This window comes from Myodes glareolus, chromosome 1 (assembly GCF_982192425.1).
Source record: "Myodes glareolus chromosome 1, mMyoGla1.1, whole genome shotgun sequence".
Lineage (NCBI taxonomy): Eukaryota > Metazoa > Chordata > Mammalia > Rodentia > Cricetidae > Myodes > Myodes glareolus.
Genome location: NC_142026.1, coordinates 40,020,590 through 40,029,407, shown reverse-complemented (window position 1 = coordinate 40,029,407; position 8,818 = coordinate 40,020,590).

The window sequence follows — 8,818 nt, the reverse complement described above, 5'->3', positions numbered from 1 at the left end:
CCTGGCCTTGGGACCTTTTGGGACGAATAATGCACAATGGGCCATCATTGGGCACACAGGGGTGTGGTCTGAGCTTAAAGACGACCTTCAAGCTAAACATTCAGATTTTTAAATAGTATCTATTTCTTGAGAACCTCACGCAGTATATTTAGATTATATTTATTTCTTTCCCACAACTCCTCCTAGATCTTCCCTATTTCTTTACCAACTTGCATCTCCCACTCCCATGGAGGAGGGTTAGTCCAAACCTGTGGAATCTAGCTTGTTTTGGCTTACTGCCCCTGACTACTCCTGGAGTCTGTTTTGGAGTCTACTCCATTGAAGGAAACCAACTTTTCTCCTTCCCAGATGTAATAACGAGGCAACAGCTTCTGGCTACAGATATGACTTCAGGCCTACTTACCTTCATGCTTGGGTTTTGTTTGGCTTTAGCTTAACAGATCTTGTGCATGCTATCACAGTCTCTGCCCATTTAGTCTGAAAAGCACTGTCTCCTTGAAGGTATCCACCACCCCTGGCTCTTTCAGTCTTTCTGTTCTTCTTCTGCATAGACCCCTGAGCCTTGAGTGATACAGATAAACCATTTAGGTCTGAGCATTGCCAAGTCTCTTGTTGTCTACATGTTGATGAGTTAGATGTAGGTTATATTATTAAGTATAATATTAAGTATTTGTATTAAGTGCCATTTACTGTGAAAAGCAACTTCTCTGTTGATGGCTGAGTCATGCAGTGATGGTCACTGATAGCAATTTTGTCATTAGGATTTATTTTATTGCTATTTCCATTTGACAGAATGATGTTATAAGGTTTTTCCCTAGGTGCCATGACCTGACTAGCCTTAGGTTCTGGGCTTTACTGACAGTGTCAGATAATGGGCTAATGACTTTGCAATGGATTAATGACCTAAAGGGAACTAAGAAACTCTTGTCAGGAAAGTTGACAAGCTGGGAACATCTGCAGCCAGTTAGGAGTTAAGAAAATCCTAATGAGAAAGTCAACATATCACCCTCCATTGGGATTACAACTCAGACTTTGCCTCGGAGGGGGGTGGGGCAGAACTGCAGGTGGAATTTACCACCCTAAAGGTTGCCTTCTGTCTCTTCAAACCCTCAAGACCCTTGCATCTCTCCATGTGGTCTTCACTCCCATGTAGAGCCTGAGGCCCTTCATTGCTCTACCTTCATTACTCTAATGACTGCTTTCTTTTATTTTTATATCACATCTATCAATTCAGATCTAACATTGGATTTCAAAAACCAGAAAGGGTTTTGGCTCTAGCCCTTCCCTTGGATAACACATACTCTCCTTCTTCTTCCTCTTCTCCTTTCCCCCTCTTTCTCTCTCTCTCCCCTCCCTTGTTCTTTCTCTCTCTCTTCCTCACACTGACTCCTCCAAAGGAACCCTTCAGCCTTCTCTTGTACCTCCCAGCCTTCTCTTGTCTCTTCTGCAATCTCGAAACAGAGACACAGGCCCAGTACTATTCTGAACTAAAATTAAATGATGCTAAATTTCTTCTCTCTCAGCCTCTATTTGTGTGAGACCGCACACTGTGATTCCAGTTACTCTCACAGCTACATATGGACTCTGCTTCCTTGAACTGAGACCAGGCAATTCTTTCCTCTGTTTATTTTACTAATTTTGGCCTACCTGCCGAGGCCGCAGGTACCATATCCTTCTACATCTACATTAACCTAACTGAAGTGTCATTTTAAAGAAAAGGGTGCAATGATCCACAGATCCACATTTAATCTGTGGAATTGTGGATCCCACAGGGACTTGTGCCTTGAAGGAGCAGGGGCTTATATTACCATGGAGCTGAGCTCAACCAAAATAGCATCAGGAAAACTTCAGAAACTCACTTTAGCCATTTTTATATTAGACTAAGGAGGTAAAATCTGACCTCTAAGGTTCCTCCTCCTGTGACACTGGGATAATTTTTTTTTGTAATTTTAATGTTTTATTTTAATTTGAGTTTAACATGATACGTTCACTGGCCTCTAAAGAGGACCCAAGAGTTTTCCCAGTCATAAGCTCAAACACTGGCCTACAAATCAAGATAACTAAGACTTTGAAATTTAACATAGATTCCAATAGGGATTTGGGATAAATCACTAAGCTTCTGCTTGTGAGGAGCTGCTGCATAGTCTCTGCTGGGTCTAAACATCTATTATTTATGCCTGATATCCCTATGCCCATTTTCCTTTGAGATAAAATGTTCTTTTCTAACTCAGTACTTCTTTGTTCTATATGTATCTGCTTTTGTTTCTGTCCAGTCTAACAATATGTAAGCTTCCCTTCCACAATGAGGATTATAAAGCATAATCCAGGTGAGTCAGGAAAGCAGGTGAGTCAGGGAAGCAGGTAGACCAGGAAAGCAGGTGGGTCAGGAAAGCAGGTGGGTCAGGGGAGCAGGTGGGTCAGGAGAGCAGGTGGATCTGGAGAGCAGGTGGGTCAGGAAAACAGGTGGGCCAGGGAAGCAGGTGGGTCAGGAGAGCAGGTGAACCAGGAGAGCAGGTGGGCCAGGGAAGCAGGTGGGTCAGGAGAGCAGGTGGACCAGGAGAGCAGGTGGGTCAGGGAAGCAGGAGGATCAGGAGAGCAGGTGGACCAGGAGAGCAGGTGGGTCAGGGAAGCAGGTGGGTCAGGAGAGCAGGTGGATCAGGAGAGCAGGTGGATCAGGAGATCAGGTGGTCTTCATATCTTCACTCTCCTACCTCTCCTCCAAATCCAATCTCCAGTCTCATCCTGTGCTCTGGTGCTCTGTAATAGACCACATTCTGTGGCCTCTCCCCCTTCTTTGTCCCCGATGCAGAGGACTAAGCAGATCATCCTGGCAAAATCTGCTTTCTCTTCCTCCTGTGGATGCTCTCAGCAGCAGCCTCCTGCTGTACTTCCAGCCTCTGGCCATCACCAAGTGTCAGTTCCCAATACCGAGAAAGACATTGTATCTGGAACCTCTAGTGATGAAACCCAGGAGGGTTTCAGAAGTACTCCCTACCAGACATCCTCCGGACAGCAAGCTCTCCTAAGAATCAGAAAGGGCAACAGACAACAAGGAAGAGTACACACATCCAACGCAGACAAGACTAGATATCAGCACCTACAACTACAATCATCCCTAACCCAGATGACTAGACACCAAAGCAAAACACATCCAGGACAACATGTCTCTAACTAAAACCAAGCAAGCCTACTACAGTAGGCTCTAAAAAAATGTAATATAGTGGGAGCACAAGGCAAGACATGCTGTGACTATATTGGCAGTCCTTAAAGAGGAAATGAATACATTCATTAAATAAACCTATGAAAATACAAACAGTGGAATGAAATGCAAAAAGAAAATCAGTTAAAGATTTTCATGTAGAAAAAGGATCAATAAAGAAAATCCAAATTGAGGGAAAACTGGAAATGAAAAGTTTAGTAACTGTCACAAAAACCTAAGGGGCAAGCCTATCAAACAGAATACAAGAAATGGATGAGAGAATCTCAGGCACTGAAAGATAAAACCTCAGGCAAAGAAAATATTAAATCTAAAAAAAGAAAATCCAGGCATAAAATATCCAGGAAATTTGAGACATTACAAAGAAACAAAAACCTATGGATAATTAGAATAGACTAAGGGCAAGAAATAGGCTTAGAAAATATTTACAACCAAGTCATAAAAGAAAATTTCTCCAATCAAAAGAAGGAGGTGCCTATGAAGGTACAAGAAGTATACAGAACACCAAATAGGACCAGAAATAAAATTCTCCATGGCACATAATAATCAAAATGCTAAAAGTACAAAACAAAGAAAAATATTAAAAGCTGAAGAGAAAAAACAACAGCAACAACAAAACAAATGAACAAACAACCTTGTCCCCCCCCCCAAAAAAAAACAAAACAAGGAACATATAAGGGCAGAACTATTAGAGTAACACATTGCTTTTCAGTGGAGACTCCAAGAGCCAGAGGGCCTGAACAGATGTTCTACAAACTCTAAGGGACCACAGATGCCAGCCCAGACTTCTATACTCAGCAAAACTTTCAGTCCCAATAGATAAAGAAGGACATTCCTTAATAAAACCAAATTTAAGTAGACATACTGAAAGTTCTAGAAGGAAAACTTGAAGAAGCTGACTACCAAAGAAAACACAAAAAAGAAATAATACCAGACCAGCTAATCAAAAGAATGGAGGGAGGACACACATCACAACAACAAAATAAAGGGAATTAACCAACACTGCTCACTGATAACTCTCAATACCAGCGGTCTCAATTCCCCAAATAAAGGACACAGATGAACAAAATGGGTTAAACAAACAGGATCTATCCTTCTGCTGCATCCAAGAAATATACCTTAACACTAAACAAGGATAGATATCTTCTCAGGATAAAAGAATGAAAAAAGATATTCCAAGCAAATGGACCTAAAAAGTAGGCTGTTGTAGCCATTTTAATATCTGGCAAAATAGATGTCAAACTAAACAAAACAAATCAGAGGAGGATAAGGAAGGGCACTACAAACTCATCAGAAAAAAAATCCACCCAAAAGATATTGTAATTATTAGCATTTATGTACCAAACACCAAAGTACAAACTTCATAAAAGAAATGTTAGGACAGCTAAAGATCACATATTGATCCTCACACAGTGGTAGTAGGTGACTTTAATACCAAACTCTCACCAATAGACAGGTCATAAAGACAAAAACTAAAGAGAGAAATGCTGGAGCCAAAAGATATCATAAGCCAAATAGACCTAGCAGATGCTTACAGAACATTTTACCCAAACACTATAGAATATGTGTCCTTCTTAGCAACTCATGGAATTGTCTCCAAATTGACCAGACGCTTGGATACTAAGCATGCCTCGGCAGATACAAGACAATAGAAATAACACCCTTCATCCTATCTCACCACCACAGATTAAAGCTAGATATACCTTCCCCTGTGGGTTCGCAAGCCATACGATAGACAGTAGAGCATTGCCCATATCCCAGACGTATCTCAGAGAGCATGACAGAAGTGGGGGCGCTCCCTACCCAGATTAGGGTTGGGCCTACACAACTTCCTAGAGACAAAAACTGCATCATGATAAAGTCAGTCAAGCTTCTGTTCCCCCACAGGGAACTGGTTTTTCAGAAATCATGTGACAAGCAGTCTGTTAATCTGACTGAAACACTCGGAGAGCCCCTCCCCCCATGCACATCTACAGCATTACCTCCTTTGAATTCTTTCCTCCCCATGGAACTATGTAAATTATGTAAAGTAGCCCTGCCATTTCAATAAGGGTGTTGTCCTCTGAAACAGTCTCCCAGGTTATTCATACCCGCCTTACTCTGTTCGCCAGCTCCCCCCACTGCCTCAGATTCTTGAACCCCCAGCTGATTGGGGTCAGGGGACCTACATTTCCCTGTCTTTTTAACTGTCCTCAGAGTCTGGAAAGAGGAGGGTTAATGACTTTCAAAAGCCTCAGGGAGCTAGGAAACTCAGGAAGGGACAGTTGATAAAGTGATAACATCTGCAAGTCCTTAGAACTAGGAAGCTCCTGCTAAGAAAGTCAACATGTCAACCTTGATTGAGGTTTACAACTCTTGAGATTGTAGGGGAACAGAGCTGCATATGGGATATACCACCCTCAAGCCCTCTGTGCCTCTGCAAAGTCTCTGCTCCCATCTCCATGAAGGGACACCTGCCTTTCATTGTTCTGATAGAAGACAATTTGCTTCTGTTATGGTCGATCTCCCTCCCCCCAATATAGTTGGGTATTACTATAACGTTCATGCCACTATTGCACCTAGCTCAGGCAGGTTGTAAATGAACCTCACAAACTTCACACTGGGTAAGGCTGATGCTCCCCCATTGACATACATAGCCCCTTTAGCCCTATGAACACTAGTCAATACAGATGAAGCTTTCTGTTGAGCACCAACTTGATTTTTTTTAATGTTCTATGACAAGTATGTATTACCTTTAGCAATAGGTTCTTACCACAAATTCTGGAGGCTAACCAATTGACATTATTTTTGACAGTAGCCTGTTATCTTTGGTGGAGTGGACCTCTATAAGACTCCATTGGCAAACAACTCCAAAGGAAGTCACCCATTCCTAGTACTGGGGGTTTTATTTGAAGGTCTTTGATTTGGGGTATTGTTCCTGATTATGTGGTAACTCTGTTTGAACTCCTTTTATATGTATATATTTAGGAGGCTTCTCCAGTGCTAATTTCCATAGTTTTTGTTTTTTGTTTTCAAAAGGCCTTAAGTGTTAGTTAACCCTGCCTATATCCGTTATCTACCCTGTACTCTCAACACCCACCCCGCTTGATCTCTCATATCTCATTTTTCCCATCGTTCCTTTGTAATTTGGTATTCTATTTCCACTTCCTTGTTGGACAGTCTTCTAAAAGGAGGCTCTGAGATCTCTGGAGCTCTTGCATGCACCGAAGCTACTTTCCCTGGTGGAAGGATACTCAGTGTTCAAGGCCAAACAGAAGTTACTGGAAAGTTCTGGAATTGAAGAAAAACCTTGCAGATGAGACTTTGTGTGTGTGTGTTTGTGATCTGAGTATGAGGTACTGGAAGTGCGTGGCTTCTGAGTAAAAAATATCACTTTATTGCCCCATTTATTTGGAAATATGATTTGGTCTGACAGCATGTTATGCTCAGCTACTCTCTGCACAATGTATTTCTTGGAGATGGGCCATGGAACAGGAGGCCAAATGACCGACGGTGTTTCTTAGTAATGCAACTCTGGCTCACAATCCAGGAGTGAAACAAAAACTGTGGGGCTGTGTCCAGGGCTATTCTCTTGTGATGAGCATTCCTGCTCTCAGCCATCCCAATAGACAAACAATAAACTAAGTCTTGTTTGCTATAGGATGCATCAACAATGACTTAGAGTTTAGCTGCCTGGCGATTAAATGCTAAGGCAAAGTCCATGACTTTCATTGTTACTGTCTTAGATATTTGATTTATAGAAAATTTAGGTTAAAGTTTAGGGATGCATGGGACAGAAGATACTGATTTAATAAAGGAAGGAAGGAAGCCAAGAACAAAAAACGTTTATGCATATAATAATTGAGACCCAACTCAGTGAATGACAAAGCCATTAATTTAACCCCTCCAGGTAATACTCTCTGACCAACTTGATTACAATATAAACAAAAACACAGCTGTTTACTTATGTTTCTTAATTAGTCAATCATACCATTTTAATGGGCAACATAACACATTGAACAATTAAGGCACCCAGAGTGTGTGACATTGCCGAAGAAAAAGTTTGAAAAACTACTTCAAAATTTCTTTCCTTTTAAATCATCTGTAAATTACAACTGAAGGAAAATGGAGTCACCTGTGTGTAACTGGTGGCCAGAAATGACCATTCTCCAAGGCAGTGACTTTCAACCCTGGCTTTACTTTAGACATATCTACAGAAAACCTAAGACCATCACTCTCAGCTGTAGTCCATTAAAGGCCAACTACAGTACATAAGGGTGTCTGAAAGAGTAACCAAGCTCTTAAATTCCTCTGTCAACTGAGGGCAGGAATCCTTTTCCTTTAGGGTGTGTCTCAGGCAGAGCAATCCCTAATTGACTCAGTAAATAAAGTTCAGCGAAAAACAATAGTCAGTTAACAGTCATTTGGAGTCAACGCAGGTCGTTTGTTTCTCCTTCCGACCGTTGTTTAAGCCACCGAAGTAGACTGTTTATGGTGAAGTAGCAGGGTTACAATGTCTGGGGAAAATGTTTTCTGAAATTTCCTTCTTCTGATGCTACTTGTTAATGTTAAGAGATACACACAAACCGGGAGGTGGTGGCGCACGCCTTTAATCCCAGCACTTGGGAGGCAGGTAGGTGGATCTCTGTGAGTTCGAAGCTAGCCTGGTCTACAAGAGCTAGTTCCAGGATAGCTAGGACTATTAAACCCTGTCTCAATTAATGTAAAAAGAAAAAAAAAAAGAAAAGTCACACACACACGCGCACACGAACAGATCTGCAAAATGTATTTGTCTACTATGCCTCTACTGCTGAAGAATTCAAATTGCTAAAGAATTCAAATTGCCCTACGTGTTTCTATGGCACTATGTCTCTGAAGACACTTGGGAGTCAATTGTTTTGATCTTAATATTAAGAATATTCAATGTTTAATGAACTCATGAATTATGTAAGTAATCAAGTATTATTTAATGAGCTACTAGAAACTCTGGAGCCAAATTTGTTGTTCACGAGCAGGTTTCACAGGCTTGTATCAATTATTCCACTTTAATAAGCTACTTCCTTTCCCTTGTCCTCTGCATTTTATCACTTTGATCTCTTTGTATCAATTAATCCCTCACAAAACTACTCAGATATGATCAGGTGTATATAGTTAAAAATTAAAGCAAGTGGAGCTGATTATCCAATTTTGAGCCAGAAAAGATAGCTCTGGTGTAAACCGACTAACTTCGGTGTAAGAAAGCTTGGATTGCATCCAAGCCAGTTTATGTCACATACATCTTGCGTTCTGGACTAATTCTGCTTTGCAATAAAAAATCCTAAGGCAGAGTTGAACATGCTCACAAACACCCAAACACTGTTCTTTTAGGTGCCCCAAGAACAATGAGGTGAGAAGAAGAACATAAAAGGATGGCCAGAGAGAGAGAATGGATTGTTTTTCCATTTGAGAAACCACTGGAATCAGAAACATGATGCTTTTTCTTGAGGGTGAGTTTAACATATAGAAGTGTGTAACACTTCTGATTAGATCTAATCAAAAGGAAAAAAAATTCAATAGGATTTTAAACAATAACATTTTTTGAGCAAGTACCTTAGAAGTTCAACTCCTAAGATGTCTGAAATA